This window comes from Perissodus microlepis, chromosome 22, assembly GCF_051167445.1.
Source record: "Perissodus microlepis isolate ML-2025 ecotype Zambia chromosome 22, ASM5116744v1, whole genome shotgun sequence".
NCBI lineage: Eukaryota > Metazoa > Chordata > Actinopteri > Cichliformes > Cichlidae > Perissodus > Perissodus microlepis.
The window spans coordinates 20,767,732-20,788,022 of record NC_140481.1 but is presented as its reverse complement, the minus strand read 5'-3'; the positions used below and the strand labels follow the sequence as shown (position 1 = coordinate 20,788,022).

At 41.1% G+C, this 20,291-nt stretch overlaps 1 long non-coding RNA gene across 2 annotated transcripts; it reads left to right on the top strand.

Annotated features, from left to right (window-relative positions):
• Nucleotides 1-3,093: 3,093 nt before the first annotated feature.
• Nucleotides 3,094-15,415, top strand: LOC146363010 (uncharacterized). Of its 2 annotated transcripts, none has more exons than XR_014799257.1 (4): nt 3,094-3,427; nt 5,259-5,360; nt 7,685-7,944; nt 13,539-15,415. It is a non-coding gene; the product is annotated as an uncharacterized LOC146363010 (long non-coding RNA). The 2 variants fall into 2 exon arrangements; XR_014799256.1 differs by having other exon boundaries at nt 3,096-3,427; nt 5,259-5,313.
• The last annotated feature ends 4,876 nt before the right edge of the window (nt 15,416-20,291 follow it).

The window sequence follows — 20,291 nt, the reverse complement described above, 5'->3', positions numbered from 1 at the left end:
TAGAAAAAAACCTCAACAACTGTAGTTTTTCGTTAATTGAAGCATGCAGAGCCAGACTTCTACATCTTTGTATAGTCACAAATTCTGGTTCCAGTGGTCGCACCCCGAGAGAAAGTGCGGTCTTTACTCAGTTGCCTGAATTATTGTGCAACACAAAAGAGCCTTCTGTAAAAGTCTCTGCAGTATATGTGACAAGTGCTCTGACCCCAGAAGGTGATGGAGAGCTGGTGCTCCCTCTTACAGAGCACCGGTTAAATTCATGCAAGCATCCAAACTGCCTTCCACTGTGAAGAAAGAAGAGTGTCTCCTGTCAGATAATATATTGGATCTTCGCAGTGACCTGCAGACACCAGCACAGACATTCACCTACACATCTATGTTCAAATGTAAAACACATTTCTTAAATAACTCCACTAAATCTGCAGCAGGATTTCAGCTTCATGAGGTACCTCACCCCCCTTCATTTAATATACACCACCACATCTCATTAAGCTCCTATTCAAATCGCAGGATCCCAATTTGAATATTGGCGCGACGTGGGGTGAGAGGGTGCCAGCTCCGAGTCAGCGCATACACGGGCACAAATGCACACACTGAATCCTTGTGGTGGCGAAAATGTATTACAGTTCATATTTACATGTTTACCGACAGGTGAAGCGTCCTTTGCGCGCGCTCGACAATGTGCGTAAAAACCGCCTCCTCTCTGTTCAGTGAAGCGCTGCTGCGAAACTATCCGGCGTCTGGACTGGCAGCAGTAAAAACAATGGGGTGATGGTGAGGATGGTTTACTGTTGTCGGAAGGTTTGAGACAGACTTTGACCCAGCAGCCAAAAGACTGTCTGCTTCCCACGGCCTGGAGAAAGAAGACGGAAGACGATTATTTTTCACCAGTTTCTAACGAACCAAATAAAGTTTGGGAAGGCAGCCCGCAAGGGCCACATGAACTGGATCCAGAGGCGATAACATGGAAGCAGAGAATAATATCTAATAATAAACCTGTAAACTCTCGACCTCCTTATCACCTGACAGGAAAATATGCAATCTGCCCCTCAGCTTGGAAGTGCGCCATTATTTGGGCATATGAGGCTTATTGGGGCAACTACACAACGTACTGCAACAAATGAGTGGTGAAATTACCTTCTTCTCAGTCAATCACTGGACTAAAATACTGCACAGCCTACTGCAACAGGCTCAAATTGAAATTACAATCTAGATGACACTCAGACTTTGTACATTTAGCCTAATTTGTTTTGCATTTTTCCTCGGGAGTGATTAGTAATAAGGTTTTCTTCTGAAAGCGTTTTTTAGCTCTGTAGACTTAAGGGGTAAATAGAGGCTTTAACTTCTACACAGGTCTGTAGCTGTAGGCTAACTACTACATTTTGTTCAGACTACACTGTCCACTCAGATATTTTGCAACTCTTCCATCTGTGCTATTCAGCGCTATCTTCTAGTTGTCGGATGCGTCGCACTGTGCCGTGTGATGGAAATTACCTCTATCTGTGGTGCTATGTTCTGCGGCTCATGTCTGGTCTGTAATTCGCAGCTAATTATAACAGGCAACACCTGCGCCACGCAGTGCATGCTGGAGGAGAGATGACTTCACTCTCCTCCCTTTGATTTTTTGTGTGTCTTTTTTGCAGCTTGTTCCTTCGCCTTCTTTCAATCAGCTGTTGAACAGACACACGTGTCCTCTTTTAATGTTCTCTAAGGAGACTTGAATCTGACTTGACTTGGACTAAGTCACATCCCAGTTGCCAGGATTCACATTAGTAAGCAACTGGTGAGCTCACTGGTATTGACGGTGTTGACATTCGGGACAGTAAAATATCCGCGTTTCTGCCTTTTCGGGGTTCAGAGCGCGTCGGCGCTTACACTGGTTTCCTGGCAACGAGGCGCGAGCAGGTGCGGCTGTGAGCGCGCCTCTCCTCGCCGCAGAGAACTTGTTGGTTGCTGGAGGATAAACCTGAATTCTGTTTTATTCTCAGTTTAGTAAACGTGTCTGGATTTGCTCTGGATCCCTCAACTCTTCACCGGGTAACCGGGTAACCTGAAGCCCTTCTGACCCTCCAGTGATGAAACTACAAATCTAACAGTGTGTTCAGAGTATCTGCAGCATGCAAGGAGAGGAGCTTCAAGTGGGCTTCTCATCAAAATGTCCCACAAAGCACAAAAATAAATGTAATTGTATCCTTTAATTAAAACATGAATGGAAGCAATTTGTTGTGTAGAGTAGAGCTAGAATCGTTATCAGGGATTCATTAAGGACTTGGTAGATGGAGTTTACACACTGGTGTGTTCTAGACAGACCAACATGGCTGGGCTAGCTTCATTTATGCAAATGTTGAGCACGTCTAGGCTGTGCATACAGACATATTGAGATCCTATACAATTACGTTCGAGAGGATTCTCGTCTTTCACGGATTCAAAAGACTTCTGGCGTGATTATCATGGTAATTAGCCAAGCCGAAGCGCCTCTCAAGTCTGTCTACAAGTTTCAGCTGCAGACAGCATCACCTTTGAAACATTTCAACACTAAGCAACAAGGCAGGCTCAAATGATGTCCATATTCAGCCGTGCAGGAGAGTATGTTTTTGCTTCTGCTACAGGCTGCACTATTGAGAAGTAGATACAAGCTCCTGTTTAGGCCCATTGACTCAAATAATATATTAAATATAGTGGGAATATCCTCAGGATGCTGAACATAAAAATACAGGGACACACGGGGACTGCATTCCTTTGACTGTCAGCTGTGGTGCTGCTATAATTTATAGCAGTTATTTATAAGGCTATTGCAAAGATACAGAGAGATGCTACAAGAATAAGAATCAACACATATAACACACACACACACACACACTATAGGAATTAGAGGGATGTTTGGTTGATGGATGAGTGATGTGCCACCATGCACTTCTGCATGCGTCTGTTGGGGGGCGTGAGAGTCGCTCCTATAGGTTCGCATGATAATTACATCGTCCGTCTTGCATAATATCAAAAATCTCAGAGGGTGGGAACAGTGTTACCTCACTGATTCACAAGGGGGTGGGCCTTGGACAGCGTATATGATTTTGGACAAATGAGATGTTAAACCACTTGGAGACAACGGTGCTGGAGATGTAGCCATCCTGGCGGACAGCCCCAACTCCCCCGTGTGCCGCGGGGAGGACCGGGGCTGTGGATGTAGAGGGAAGCCGTCTGACGACATGTGAGTGGAGAGAAAAAAAATAAAGAGGACCCGTAAAAATTTTAAAAATGGACGGGGCCGGTGGGACGTCACGATGCGTCGTCGCCACAAAGCTCTGTACGCCGCTCATGAACGCGCTCATTTGGCTCCCAGCATGCCGCACGTCCGGAGAGACCAGCGCTTTCCAGGAGCTCAGCTGAACCCAGTGCAGCACACCCTGCTGCACCCGTGTAGGAGAAAGTAAGAACCGTGTTTTGTATAATAAGTGATTTGTGTGTGTGCGTGTGTGTGGCGGCACGACTCGGGGTTAAAAAAAAAACAGAAAGCTGCAGGAGCCGAGCAGCACTGAGGGCTTTAAGGGTACAACATGCTGATGTGTTTGTCCCCATTGTGCATGAAGTGAGGACTAGTAAGGCGCAGCAAAGCTTTGAGATTTTCTTCAAGTGAGGCTTGTTTTTGATAGATAAAAGATAAAAGATGCGCGGACGATGCGCACCATCAGCATCTGAGATAAAGGCTCCAACGATGGTACGATGGCAGCAGCGCAGACGTGTAGTTTCACTTGTGGCTGCAAACACTTTTGTTTGGCACCAGAAAGCACATGTGTGCACAAATCTGACCGCAGGAGTGAGTTTAGTGGGTTTTTCTTGACTTACGGTTGGTCACAGGTGATCTGTTTTCGATAAGTTTTCTCTCTCGTTTGTTGGTATAAAATTTTATGTTGCACGCTCGGGATTAATGGTCCCTGAGATCCCCTTTTTCCTCTCCCCTCCCTCTGTTTAGCCCACCTTTGTCTAAAAGGTGACTCTTTGGTAGCAGTGGGTTGGTGTTTACTGACGCAAACGAAGCAACATTGAATTTACTTTTTGGACTATTCCGTTTTTCCGTTGATGCTGACCTTGGATCAACCATATGCTGTGTTGTTATTGTGCATAAGTTCACGTTGCGTCATTTTCAAGAGTTCACAGACTGGAGGAACATAAGTTCTCCTCTAACTGATCTAATATGTAATCATAATGTGGTAGTGAGAGTCTAACACCGGCCTGTGTTGGTGATGGTGTTGGAGTGGCCTCGGGCGCCATAGCCTTTTGCAGCCTTGTGTTGTTTGGCCTGTTTGCTGTCAGCCGATTACGCACTGGAAAGGCTAAGCAGTGAAGCAAGCATGAAAAAAGGCCAAGGTGATTACTGTACGTGAACCCAGCAGCGCTCCTGCAGGGCTTCATGTAGCCCGGGATTATACACCCCGGTGCCAGCATAGCGCTCTGCCCGGAGAGCTTTTACATAAGGCCCGCTTAATCTGTGTGAGAGGGAATCCGACTTCATGTGTGTGTTTGGACTTTTTAACATCTGACTGACATTGAAATGTTACGCGCAGCTCCTCCAAAAAGATGCTCCCTCATTTGGAGCTCATTCTAGATCCTCTCTTCAATAGAAACTGTTTTGATTGCAAAAGAAACACGTGCAAAGGATCCATTTGCTGTCTTCTTCATTACTGAACCCCAGAACAGCACAATTCACATGTGCACATGTACAGCAAAGGACCAGGTGGTAGTGATGGTGGTCCTGCAACATAAGAAACAGGAACCGGCATATAGGTGTCAATATGACTCAGCAGTTAAACTGAACAGGTGAATCCAGGTGCACGATCAAGCGTTCACTGACCTCCTCCCACACGTTACATTCACGCCGTGTCCCGGAGACGGAAGTGCATCACAAGTGAGAAGTCAGCTGATGCACAAGTGGATAAGTTGCTAATTTGAAGTGGGACCGCTGCAACACCTCAGGAGCGTCGCCGGTGCAGAGTCAGTTAAGCTGCAGGTGCGGCTGAACGACTGCGCACCACCCACACACACACACACACACACACACACACACTGGCCCAGTTTGTAGCTGTCAGGAGCCGAGTAGGCAGATTTCCCACCTAGGGTGCTTTCCAGGGATTTTCCAACGACAGAGTGAGGAGAGGGATCCCATTCACGTGGTGGAATTGAGTTCAAAGTCAGCCCGTTATTATTACATTTGTCGTAGTTTTATTCAAATAACTGATTTTCTTTAACATTTTTTTCTGCAGAAACTCACATTTAAAAGCAACAGAAAGGAACTCCAGGCTCTTCTCCAACCTCCAGGTGAATATAAATGATTCCACCATCTTCACTTCCCGATGACTCTGCAGGTGATTTAAACTGGATTGCAGTTTAAGAAAAACGTTAAAAAAACCCGTCTGTTTATCTTCTTCACCAACACCTAAACGAAAGATCCGCAGCAGCAGCAACGCGGTGACTCTTGGAAATAACCCCCCCCAAAAAAACAAACAACATCAACAAAAAAACAATCTTTAGGGAAGCACAAATTTTCATCATTTACAGCCTTTTATGGCCCCAGAAATCTGTTAAAGCAGAACATTTTATACAGCATCGCCGCCAAGTTACCTCTAACAGAAACTTCAGTGTAATTTCCCTTCAGGGACAGAAAACCTATTTGAATGAAACCATCTCTTTTTGCCTCTTTAAACGATGCATCAGCCCATGCGCTGCCTACATAAACAGTAAATGAATACATATAGCCGATTAAAATATTTAATTAAAATAATAAAAAAAGTTAATTATTGTCCAGCTGCTTAAAATCATAAACCCTGTGTGGATATCTTTAATTAACACCTAACATAGAAATCTAAACAATACACTTGAAATGAAAATATTAACATTTTAAAATAGAGTTATTTATCAAAAAAAAAAAAAAAATAAATTTTTTTTTCCCTCTCTGTCAGGTGACAGGTAAATGATTTTGTCACAGGTGTTACTACAGACAGAAATCCGACATACACACAGTGCAGCTAACAAGGAAGTGGAATATTACGATTATTCACACACACACACACACACACACACACACACACACACACACACACACACACACACACACAGCAGATGGGGGAGAAAATGAATCACAATCACAAAACCACGCTGTTTGAGAACCTCGAAGTGATGTTAACACGTCACGGCCTCCACACTATGATCTCCACCAGTGGATGCCTCTGGAAAAATAAGAAAATAAAAAAAAAAATCCAAAACTTCTCTTAATTTACTGGAAATCTCTTGGAGCAGGGGCAAAATAAAATGTAAAGCATGTTTATTTTTATTTTAATAAAAAACCTCGGCAAACAAACACCCTGTTTGCTCTTTGTGTGTTTTGCGGACTCTGATGTGAGGACGGGAGCTGTGGCCTATTTTCACGATGTTGCATCAAAGAACATCTTCCCCATAGCGTGTCTGAGTGTGTACGCGCGTGTGTGTTAATTAGGCATCACACCTCGCTGCTAACGCATTAATTGAAAGCCAGCGATGCCTGTGACGTCATCCTCGCTTTCTCACTAAAAGCCAATTAAAAAAAACCCCACACACAACAAAGACTTCATGAAAAAATATTGAAAACCTTTTTTTCTTTTTTTTAATTTACAGTGTAATGTTAAAAAGAGATGCGATGTTGTGCATTTGGATAATTATGTGACTATTCTATTATTTCACAAAATGATCTAGAAATATAGGAATGAGTAATTATTAAAATGATGACAGCAAAACTCCATAAATAAATGAGGTGGAGGATGTCACACACAGGCTGTATCTTCTATTATTTTAAATAATAAAAAACGTGGAGTCTGATGTTAATGGTTCTAAATAATAATTAAATAACTACCACACATTCAACAGTGCCTTTAGATTTTTTTTTTCCCTTATATTTTTTAAGCCTTTAACCTTCTTGTAAAGCTTTTGTTTATTTGTTCTATAGCTGGTAGATTGTAGATATTTACATAACGTGAAGTGATTTCTCACTTCTTTTAAACAAAAGTCACCAGGAAATATTCTAAGGCTGTGGAAGTTTGCATTAGTAATATTTTAGTAATGTTCAGCCACAGTTTTCGATTTTAACACCAGCTTGAAAATGCTTTCTTTCACAATAATGAATACCAATTTAAGGATTACAATAATTCCATGTAAGACTTTACACACCTTTGTGTTTACCTGCTGTAAGACAAACAAATATGCTTATTTTTCTCTGGATTTCCCTTTAGGATCCTATGAAAGATATTTGTGTGTATGACTCTCCTCAGGGCTATTTTTACATCCTGCTTCCGTCCCCCTCGTAAAGACTTTTACTGTTGTTGTCTTTAGCTCACTGGATGGCCGGCTGTAACGCTTTGTGTTGAATTCCTCAAAGAATACGCTCACATTTCAGTCATATAAAAAACACTTAATAGCTCGGAAAATGTGCTTTCCCAGCAGAATCCCCTGTGAATCTTTAGTCATGCTTTGTTTTTCATATCATTTTACTGAGGTGTTTTTAACACCATGTGATCAATTAACACTCCAGATATATGACTATTATTATCATTATTTCCACCTCTGGAATGTGTGCGGTGCAGCAGGCGGAGGAAATTAGCTTTGTCTTGCTGAATTAGCTCTTTAATGCATTTTCCCCTGTCGCTGTTTGTCCTCACAGGTGTATCAGAGGTTGTGTGTGTGTGTGTCTGCGCGTTGCTGGAGGAGAGCGGTGTCCGCAGGCCTGAGGGGTTGTCTGTTATCTTTGGTTATCTAGCTGTATGAGTGACGTACATTCTTCATAAAGCTAGATAACCGAAAGTAACAAGAATCCCATTACACGCCTGCACGGGAAAAAGGAAACAACAGAAATGAGACATAAAGAAGCAGCACGGGAGGACGGGAGGTGGACAAAAGATCCTGCTAAGCGATGACGTGAAGGTATGATGCTGTGTTACATAAGGGCTAACGAGAAGGGGGTGGGGTGAGGGGGGTGTTGTGTCTCATGGAGGATCTGGAGGCAAAAAAGACAATAAGTGTTTGATTTGCACAAAATGCCTCAGATCTGCTTGTTGTCAATACAAACCATTGCAATAGTACAGTGGTGGGTGTAGCCTGTGCTGCTGCAGTTGTTCTCGTGCTGGTTGGTGAGTGAGTGCGTGGATATTCTCGTTCTGTAGCTCTGACTGACATTCAGGAGTGAGTGCAACATTTAGGTTTCTCTTGTCCTTGCCAAATGTGAACTTGAAGTCACAGTGAACTGTAAAATGACTCATTAGCCCCAAAATTGGCAAAACAATCTTACAAATTTACATCCATAACGAACTTTTCCTCTAGGAAAGTAAAAGATCTTAGTTGGTGTTCCTCAATTTTAGGAAGTCCAAAGTGATTGAGATCAATTTAAATTTATTCAGAGTCTCTGCAAGAAATTATTTTGCAAACTCTTTCCAAACAGCTGATGCTCACGTTTCAGGACAAGCCACTTTTCAGGGTTAGTTTCACCTTTTCAGATAGCTTCATTATCTCAAATCTTTTTGTGGCCAATCCCAAACTGCTAATTACGGGTCCGCAGTAATATAGCAGCATTTTTGTCTTCTTTGCTCCACTCGATCAGAAGGCAGATCCAGTCAAGTTTCTTGTGAAATCAAGTTTCTTTGCCAGGTGCTTTAAGGGTTTTTGTCTGTGAGAATAAAATCAGCAATTTAGCTCAATAATCTAGTTATTTAAAAAAAATAAGCACATTTTAGACCATAAGTCTTTTTAAAAACCCTAAAACAAAAACAATTGTTCAGTTCGGGTAGCTGAGTTTGCTCAGCTGTACCAGATAATCTGCACAAATGTGGTGTTTCTGTCGCAGTGGTCATAGTAGAGGTGTTTGATTCACACACCTGCCAGGCTGGGTTAGATCCCTGCAGCACCAGCTGCATGTGACACCCTGGGAGGAGAACATGTTGGTATCTCCCAATCACCCTCCCATAATGGCCTTTTTCATTTATTCAGCATGTATTTTTTGAACATGAATACAGAAACTAATCTCCAGCCGAGAGATTCAGACTCATCAGTGTTTGGCTTCATTTCTCTTTTTTAATAGTTTGGATGATTCATTTCATAAAGGCTGATAATGTAATTGCAGCCCTTCTGGGGTTTTAGAGAGCTCGTCCTATAGAGGCAGCGGTTGTGGCGAGAGAGGTGAAACAAAACAAAGACCACCTTGAGAGGCAATTAGCAGCACTTTGCCATCATTTGGATCATTTCCACTCCAGTTGATGCCACTCTGCAGCTGAACTTCTGCTAAAGGAAAGAAATGGTCACAAACAAGGCAGCAGTGAGGGGCAGTGAGGAAAGATGATGTGTGTGTATGTGTGCGCATGCCTCATCCCACCTTTGGTGTAACTCTGTCGAAATACTTAATAGAAATCTTTAAAGCCACATGTACAGCATCTCCTCTCAAACCTCTTACGCTCCATCGCGACTTCATTAATGTAACAAAGCACAAAGCATGTTTATCTGGGCCTCGTCAGCAGTCATGAGGCTGCTGGGGAAGATCCTCTTTACTGAGCCGATCCTGAAATGTACGAGTTCGTTGGCATCTGCACACGGAAAACCGACTTTTATCCAGCTTTGGGTATCTGTGGCCTAATGAAGCAGCTTATATTGTCTATTTTTGGTTGACCGCACTGTACTTTCTCCACTTTCACCACCATGCTCCGTCTTACTTTTGTAACCCCCCCCCACCCCACCCATAACAGCACCCCTCCACTCCCCCCCCCTTCATTTAATTTTATTCTTTGTGGTTTTTCCCAGCTTCGATTCTCAGATGGTTGGTTCTGATTTGTATGCATTTGCATAATGAATGTCATTTGCATGCTCAGGGGCAGACCATACCATGAGAACGGCTGTGTTGTTTGTGTGTGTGTGTGTGTGTGTTCATGCATGGGCACATGTGTGCTGTGTATATTAAGCACATGTAAATGACACGTTTTTTTTTTCTTTAACGAGCAGACCAACACAGGGTGTTGTGTTTGGCGTCCACACTGTACAAACACTTTATTCTTCCTCTGTGATGTGAGTGTGCGTCTTTGTGTGTCCATGTGTGGGAGAATTGCTCCTCTATGTGCGGTGCGTGTAGGGCAGCTATCTGCCGATCATGCCTCTTTCTCCCTCCCTACCTCTCTTGGTAACCGTTCAGCAATGCACCGACTACAAGAGTGAAAATAAGAGACTCCCTCTTCAATCCCATAATCCTCCTCTTCTCCGACCCCTCCCGTGCCAGTTTGTCCTCCTCTTCCACACGGCAAGTCACAGTCCTGCCACCATCTTAGGTGTTAAGACTGGCACAAAATGGCAGCTGAGCGGTGAACAGCCAGTGCTGCACCTTCCCCCCACTTCACGTTGGTCCCGATCGTTTCCGCGCCATTGGTCGCCTCAAGACAGTGTTAATTACTGCCAGTGTGTTAATTGTAGAGATCGCCCCAAGAGACATGCAGGAAGGGATGAGATAGGAGGAAAGCGCGCTGCCCGTGGCTTTTGAGTGTCGACAAGATGGCATTTTTAGGGGCAGCTGCGGTTCCCGCGTCGCTTTTTCGCTGTGCCCGTCGTCACGCTGCAGACCGACCATTTTGCGGAAAACTCTTAGGACTGCTTTGCTTCGGCAACATTAAATTATACCAGCGCTTTTTTTTTGTGATTACAAAGAGTTATCATTTGCACCAGTGGTGGTATTTCTGCATGTGGAACATCCACGTGGTTTTTGTGCCGCGTGCACGTGCAGACAGCTTCATTTGATGATGTGAAGAAGAAGAAAAAAAAACAAAAAACACCTACATGCTCCCCCACACCCTCGAGGAGCCATAATTAGCAACACAGCATTCTTCATAAATCTCACACTTAACAGTTTTCACACATGTGCAGCACATTTCCTATTTGGCTCGCAGACGAAAGCACGCTCCTTGTGGAAATTAAGACCTCAAACCCTTAAACGACACGTCACGTCGCAATTTGTCCGGATTTGATGAAAGGTCATGCTGTCTTTTCTGGCTTCACGAAGATGCATTATGATGCCAACCATTGGGTTTTGACAGGATCTGAGAAATATCTCAACCTTCAGACAAGCAGTTAACCCCTGTGGTGTGAAAGCCTGACAAAGAAATGGTGTTGCTGCACCGATTATTTGAAGAAACATGCAAATTAACCTAAATAACGGACATAAATAACCCAAAACATCACCTCTGATTTGTTCATTTGTTGCTCGTAAATGAAGCTCTCGGATTACGTTCATATGAGCTTCTCTGGCTTGTTATTTATTTTTAGCATTACGAGCATACAATCCATGAGCTGGTGTGTAGCCACATGAATTATTTGACAATTTAATTAACTTACACTGATTTCTAAAAAGGAAGGGAGCTCTAGCATTTGGGATTTTATTAAAAAACACACTTAATTACCTTGAATTTGCATCAAAATGTGGTGCTTTTCAGTAAGATTATGCAATGTTAGTCTTATGTTTTACTTTTTTGGGGGGGTTTGCAAGTATGCTTTGATCAGCAGTATTTGCGTCTAAAGAGGTCACATACTGAAGTGTGAACATGTGAACAATCCCTTAATTTGGAGTCAAGAGGGGTTCACAGGACAGTGTAAATTCATTCAAATAGTTTAACAGGAATTTAAATCATTGCCTCCCATGTGGTTTTTCTACCTGATCACTGAGCCCACAACTCTAAAGCTAAAGCTGGCAGGAAAGAATAAAGCACCTATATGTTGAAAACTGTAGTGGGTGAGAAAAAAAATCAGAGGAGGGGGGAGTGAAGTCAGATTGGGTGTGGGGGGGCAGACAGACAGGGAGAGGGGAGCCTGCGACAGTGAGATCTCAATAGTGAGAGGCCTTCTTTGTGTTTCTATGTAAGGTTTATTTTGGGGGGCGCAGGGGGCACGAAGAAAGGAGGGGAAGAGAAGAGGGTGGGGATCCTATCCTGGGCCCTCAGACAAGCGACACATTGTCCTCCCCAATGTGTGGCGGCACTTGTGGCGTAACGCCATTATTTAGGCCAGTGGAGGGAACGGGGGTCTGGAGACCAGCTTAACCAAAACGCCAATTAGAGCCGGATCGTCCTGATTAATGGACGAGGGAGATTGGTAAACAATGCCGGCCATTGTTACCGTAATCCCCCCTCCTACAAACCCATACCCTTTTGGTTTCTTTCACACAGCAAACCCTCCATCCCCATTGCCTCTGACACACACACACATATATACTGCGCCTGCCATGCCAGCGCTCAAAGGGCCATTAGCATGCTGTTCTTGTTTGTTTGTTTGTTTCAGCCTCAATGTAAAGTTTGGCTTGATCATCACATCATACACAAGTATTAACCTTCCCGTGCATTTGTTTAGATGCCGCTATCCAATAAGATGAAGAAGGGTCACCAAAGTTAACGATTAAATGACTACAGATGTGATTTTTTTTTAACATAAACTGAAAAAAAAAATTAAACATACGGATCAAATGTTACTAAAAACATCACCACTGCGTCACTAAAATCGCATGTTGGCTATACACTAAGTGCAGGAAACGAGGCTCCTCTCTTCAAAAGCGGGGCTGGGCTCATATGTTAATCACACACAACGCGATGCTCGGCTCTGCATTTCAATACGTCCTACTTTATTGTTTTTTTTTTAAGCATATGCACTGAATAATTAGCCACCACATACTCCAATCAGGGGCATGCCAATGTGGGGTTGCCATGACGACCTCATCAGTCCCCCCCCCAGCCCCCATACACACACACACACACACACACACACACACACACAGACACACACACACTCCACCACTACCCCCATCATTCTCCACCTTCTCAAGCCACCACCACTCCTCCTCCTCTCTGGCTACAAACAGGACAGAGAAAAATAAAGCGTGGGAAAAAAAACACTTTGTGGGGTGAAACAAAGATGGTGGGATGATGGAGGAAAGGAAAGGAAAGGAGATGTTGTGTTCATGATTGGAACAGCAGCTTGTGTTTAGCTTAATTGTTTTGCAGTTTGGATGTTTTGGGGGTGGCAGGGAATTTTTCTTGTCTGTCAGGGGTTGATTGTGTGTGTGTGTGTTCCTTCTGCTATCATTGTACCATCTATGAGCAGTGATTGGGAGCTTACAGTATAGCGTAGAAGGCAATACAGTAACGCTGAGCTCTGTGATAATTAATGTCAGGCTTAGCTCAGAGCCCTACAAATGCTCGAGTCTCTGCACATGATCTGATCCTGAAAATCTGCCTTCAGCTCCTCCAGATCAACAACATCTCCAGCATCACAAAATGTGTAGAAAAATGGACATATACCCTTGCAGGAAACCACACTGTATATGCAGTAAACTAGAACACAGTTAAATCTGAGCAATTGGTGGTAAAAATATTTAGTTTCTCCTGTTATAACAACAGAAACTTATGAACACCTATATATATATATTTTTTTGTCTTTACGTATACTGATGTGTACATCATTACTGGGCTATTTCTAACATCCTCTCCATCTCTTCTTTTAAGGCTTCAAATCTGCCTCGCGTTGGGAGACACCGACTAAAAGACTCTGAGTCAGTGATGACGCCCGTTTCACACAGGACTACAACATCATCAACCACCGTTGTTAACCGTTGTTAGAAAGCAAACACAGTAACAACTTCTGTCAGCGGACAACCTGACAGTGGACGGTTAAAACTGCCTGGACTTGTTAAAGGACGCAGAGGTCCCTGTGCGCCCGAGAACGTCGTTATCAGTCTGACGACAGAGAGAAACAAGAAGACAGATGACTCTGAATGAAGTAAACAAACAGACTCTTGAATACTGTGAAGCGGAAACTCAGATTGAAGGATGCTACAGTGGACTGTGTGTGTGTGTGTGTGTGTGTGTGTGTGTGTGTGTGTTTAGAGGGGCTCTGCGCATCTGTTCAGGAAACATCTGTGCTAGATTTTAATGTAGGTCACAGCTTAGATTATTCCCTCACACACACACAAACACATCAAAATAAATCCATCGCCTCATCACTGAGATTTATGTACATTTCTGGAAATTAGAGAAAAAGGAAAAATACAAACAAAAACTAGTAAATGTGAAATAGTATAATTATTAGTAGTTAATGCTAGCAATTTATCCCTCTTTAGATGAGGATTTTAACATTAGAATAGAATCGACATTTCTTTCTTCTCATTATTTTCTTATTTTTTTAACCTTAAAATAAATTTGTCTCATGTAAAACTTTGTTTCAATCAAACTGTCGACAATCAGTTTGGCTGGATTACTTGAAACAAGCTAAATTTGATATTTTAGTGCAATGACAAATGGTTTTCATTTTACCTGGGCTGCAAGCATCAAGTAAGTTTTTTGACATTTATGTCCATCAACACTACGTCTAATAAGTAAGTATGTAATGTTTATTTAAAAAGCGCAGATATGTGGGTACGAAGCGTTGAACACAAATTAGAGTAAAATAAACAACAGTCACAACAACAGTGTGGAATGCATTTTTAACAGTATCATTTGGTGAGTGTATGTGAGTGTTTTTTATGCTTCTGTTTATGGCAGGGTTTCTCAAAAATGTTTAAAACACTAAATAATTTGGATTAAAGCTCTGGTTCACTGTACACTTCATATATGTTAGCATAAAAAAAGAGGTTTTTTTTAAATGTACAAAAAGGTACTGTGGGGTTGGCGCTACCTCAGTAATCTATTATTAATCTTTAAATTGCACTCTGATTGTGATGCACACTTTAAAAATCAAGGTAGTTATTATCGCAGCAGGAGGTATTTTGTCCAATCAAAACGACTTAATGTTTACTTTTTATCTATGCAAAAGAAAGCGAGTAGGAGGCATTAGATTTGCATTATTTGTTATTATAAGTGTTGTGCACACGAGTACTGATGCTATATTTGCACAATAGCACATAATGTACGCGTTTAGTTTGAGTGAGATGAGCGCTATATGAGCACAGGTGCAATGTGTGTTGCCGGATGTTGCTGAAAAGCATTTTTTTTTGTTCTTTTTGTCAGTCGGGGTAGAAACAATTAGTGGGAGATGTGTGGCGTTCGGTAATTGCACTGTCAGTCTCAAGACACTGAAATCTGCATTTGTTCCACATTTCATTTGAGTTAAATCAGCTTTTATGACAATCTGATACGACTGCTCGACTGCACTGGATTCTGTTTTGTTTTAATGTGGAGAATTTGAGTGAATTTGTGCAATATGCTGTGTGGATGCAGCAAAAAACTGTATTAGAAGGAGTAATGTGGACGACTGTAACATTATGCACTATAAACTGCTGTCTCAGGAGTTTTGGAAGCTTCTTTTGCACTTGATCTACTTTGTACTATGCAACTGTTTCTAAATATAATCAATAAAAGTATTCATGTTTACAGTGAGACAAAAACGTGGACTATATGTGGATTTTCTTTAGCTACGTTGCAATTAATGTGTGCTAGAATGTAGAGATGGACCGATCCGATATTACGTATCGGTCCGATACTGACCTAAATTACTGGATCGGATATCGGAGAGAAATAAAAAATGTAATCCGATCCATTAAATATCAAAAACGCACCTCACAAAACTTGCGACATGGCACGTCGGAGCAGTATGCATCACGTGATAGAGCGGCTGTGGCGTGCGAGACCTGTCGGTGGTCTGGTTGAGTATTTCATCTCCGAGAAAGTTATCCCAGAGAGAAGTAAAGCAAGTGTGTAAGTTCATCTCTGAATGTTTGTAAAGCATTCCAGCGTTAAGCTTAACAACTGATATATGGAGCGACTGCCTCTTCTCTCTCCCTCCCTCTCCTGCTGCTACTTCAATCGTGAAACTGATCAATGATCAGCTGATCGGCTTTTCTGTCGTCTCTGTCCGTCTCTCTTTCTTGTTTTTGGCCCACTTCGCGCCAGAAAGAGGAAACCAGCGGCTGGACAACAGCAGCACGTTTAAGATTGATAAGCTGTTGTTAGAATTTATTTAATATTACTTTCTACTCCAGGATCTTTTTCTATGTAGCTGACGGCTGGTAACTGTGCAGGGGCGGATCTAGCAAAGTTTAGCCAGGGGGGCCGATAGGGCATGAACAGGGAAAAGGGGGCACAAAGACATACTTTTCTTTCTTATTCTCATTTAAAATGTCTAGTTTTAAATAATTAATTATCTGAATCTTACACCCAGTTTTAATCTGATGTAAAATGTATAGAAGTCCATTACTGTATATAGTAACTATTAAGTCTAATATACCCTAGTAAGCTATAGTACTTTTTCCTTTGGGAAGATACCATCTGTGCAGTCTGCAGTTCTGTTGAAGAAAGATGTTGAATCTATTTAATTATTCTTGAAAAATAATTTCTTTCTGTGCATTTTGTTTCACCCTGCATCAAATTAAAGTTGATTACATCGATTAAGCATCACGAGGTGGAGGGTGGTTCCCTATTTTTTTTTTTTTTTGCTGGGAGTTTGCAACCCTATTAGTTAGGTTGCTTAATATTTCTGCTAAGTACTCTTTAAAATACCAGAATAGGGAGGATGGAGTAGGTTTAAGTTTATTAGATTGATCAGTATTGCTGAACTATGAAATATTTTGGGTGCAGTGTATTTTTTGCATACAGGTTTAACAGAATAGCTTTAGTGTTTGTTTTTTTTACTTGAGTTTGAACTTATACAAAATGCAGCAAGCTATAAAAAAAAAAAAACAGTTTTATTTATTAAAAAACACACTATATCGGATTCATATCGGTATTGGCCGATATCCAAATTTATGATATCGGTATCGGTATCGGACATAAAAAAGTGCTATCGTGCCATCTCTACTAGAATGTGAATGGCAATCATAAAGCAATAATGATCAATATTAACAGTGTCTATAACTTATATAAACTCATGCAAACACTAATCTTTCAATCCCACAACATTTTAAATGGTGTTTTCTGAGATGATTTGATATCAGGGAGGTACCTAAGACTCAACAGTATGACTGAGACTGGTCTCAAAAGTGTAAATTAAATGTAAATTTACAGTTTTTATTTATGCATCTTAAAATTTCAAAACTTCTAGATAATGACATAAAAAACCAAAATTATCTATCTTCATTTATTTCTTTATTAATTTTTAATTTGAAGATTCAAAGTGTCTCCGCTTTTTGAATTATTGGGGTTTAGAAATGATGCAACTGAATAAATACTACTATTATTGCTAAACTGTAGCAAGTTTGTGAATGCTTAAACTTACGGTAAAAAAAACCTACGTTTTCAAGAATCTGTCATTTGATTGCAAACATGTTAACACTGTGAATCAAAGATAACAAGCACTGAAAATAATTCACAATCTGAAACTGATTGCATCATTGCTCAGCTGTTTTTGAATAGTCGCCTTAAGGGGATTTACATTGTAAGGTAAAGACCCTACAATAACAGAGAGACCCCATCAATCCAGTGACCCCCATGACCAAGGCCTTGGCAGGAGTGGGAAGGAAAATTCCCGGTTTACAGGAAGAAACCTCCAGTAGAACAAGGCTCAGGGAGGGGCACCTATCTGTTGCTGTGGTTAGGGTGGAGGGTAGGCAGACAGGACAAAAGACACACTGCAGAAGAGAAACTAATGATTAAATGCGGAGTGCTGTATAAACACACAGCGAGTGAAAAAGGGGAGTGAAGAAGAAATGTCCAATGCATCGTGTACACTTGAACATTTGGATTGAAGAAGCCTGACATCAAACTGCTAACCTTCTGCTTAGATAACCAGCTTGACTCCCAGTAGTCCAGATAAGAAAGATTAATTAGTCTCTTTGATTATTGTGTGGAAATGAGGAAGCTGCTTTTTTTTTTTTTTTTAGCATTCATACATTTAACATTTTGTTTATTTTGCACAAATTTAATCAGAAAAATGTTACACCAGAAGTTTGATATGTTTTATAATGAGTCCATGCTCTATAGATCTGTTAAACCAACTTTTAGAGGAAATTTTGTTTTTAAATTGAAGACTATAAATATTAAAAATCGTGGCTATTAGTAGTTCAGTATATAATAAAATATTGTGTAAAATGTTGGAATTTAAACTGGCTCCAGTGGCACTTACTGGCTACTAATAAAGACAGCATAAATATGATACTGTACAGTATATTCAAAAAAATATAAATGCATTGGTAAAACACAAACAGCCCTCTTAAAAATGATAGGAGATTCAGAAATGTCTGGAAAACTCCTGAACACATCCACTGATCAATGTTTACACGCAATGCACAATTGCCGATAATCGGAGTCACATCTGGATGATGTGTTGTGTCTGGGACAGGATGGCACAGCTGCTTTAAAAGACATGCAGGCCAGTGGATCCAGCTGCTTCTGTGATGGATGCAACATCTAAAAAAAAACATCTGGTTTGACAAGCTCCTTACACAAACACTTTAGGGTTAAAGGTCACAATAAGAAAAGAGGTTCCAGAGCGTTGGATTTGGGTGTTAAAAACACGACAAATATAAAAATATCTACAGTATTAAAGTGGCCTTCAGCTCTCATACAGGGCGGCATGAGTGATGGAGATCAGTCATCTGTGTGTTTTTTATAATTGTTTTGCTTGCGGTCTTAATTAGGCATGTAAACTTCTTATCAGTGAAAAGAAAAAGACACATTTCTAATTTTAACCCTGTAACACCAATTGAAATGTATTTGATACACGAGGTTTTTGCCAGTTTTTGAGACAGCTACGTCATTTTATGTTTGTTTTTTTTCCTGAATAACTTACACAAAAATGCCAGGTGTAGCAAAAAAAAAGTTCAATAAACACTCCAGTTTTTGGCAATTGTATCATGGTTCAGGCTTTACACATTGTTAAAAGATTAATAAAAATGATGATTGTTTCTTTTTTCCTTCTTTTCCTTTTTTTTAAGCTGAGTGTTTGAACTTAAAACAGACAACTATCATCCAGCTAGGGTTTCTTTGTGTCAGCTGGCTGGGATTTCTGCTTCAGGCTAAAAAACAAAGAGGGCTACCTGAGTCTTCTTCCACACAAAATGATCCCGGTGAGCGCCACCTACTCTAATCAGAAACAATATCAGATGATGATAAAATGGTGACTAAAAATAAAGAATATATGAGAAAAATAAAGAACATAAAAAATATAAGGCAATGCTGTTGTAAATAAGAGAAGAGATTAACGCTGCAGTTAATATGTTTATTTTAATGCTGAGCGCTCTCTCTGTGCCTCGCTGCACATTAGAGCTCTGAAACATTAATGATGACCAGACTTTAACAAACCATCAGGAAGCATTAAAAACAAAGCTGTATCTAAAACACCTGTTATATTACTTACGAATGTGAGAAATTACTTTTGGTAACAGATGCTGACGAACTAATGTGTCTACATGGTGCATTTTGACATTTTAGGTTTAATAACAATACGTGTGATTTGTTCTAAATAAAACTAAAAGTCCAAAGTGGTTACTTCATAATGTTATTGATTAAATTTCACATGCAACCCCACATACGTGTAAGTGAAAATCACAATCAGCAGAAGTACTAGACTGCCTTACAAATGATTCCAGCACATGTGCTTCACTGACTGACCTCTCACCTGCCTTTAGCAAGCTACAATCCAATACCTTAATTAATAGGCTCTAAAAGCTGAGCAGTCATCACGAGAGCCAAATGTCAGCTCAATTATAATTCAAATATACTGGATAACTTGGTCTTAAAGAGACAAAAAAGCGTACCATACATGGAAAAATAACAAATGCAGGGGACATCAGCCACACAGAATAATTTATAATGTCAGAAAGAAATGAAAAGTGTTTTTAAGACCATTTGCATCATTTGTCATTTCTGGAAACGATCTAGTTTCGCTTGTTCTGCTAACACGAAAATTAACACAACTTTGCGTTGTAGGAGATGGATGGTCACCCAACTTAGTGTACCCGCACATTAAATGTGAGCAATGTTGCAGCAAACTACACGGCGAAAACACTGATCGTAAAGCATCAGTCCAGCCTCCTCGTGTGTAAATTACAGTACTTGAAGTCAGCTGTAAGCCCAATTACAGAGTGTGCTGTCTTTTACAGGAGCCTAATTACAGAGCGATCAAGATCAAGGCCGTTTCTAGTCTGATGTAGGTCACTTTCAACACGATTCAAATATTATTAACATTTCTCAGTTCGTGCATTTGTCTAAATTCAATGTCTTTTCGGGGAATTTAGCTGCTAAAAGTGCCAACTTAAATGTATTTGAACATGCCACCGCTACTGTAAGCCTAGGCGCCACAATTGCTGTGGTAAACGTGAGAATTAA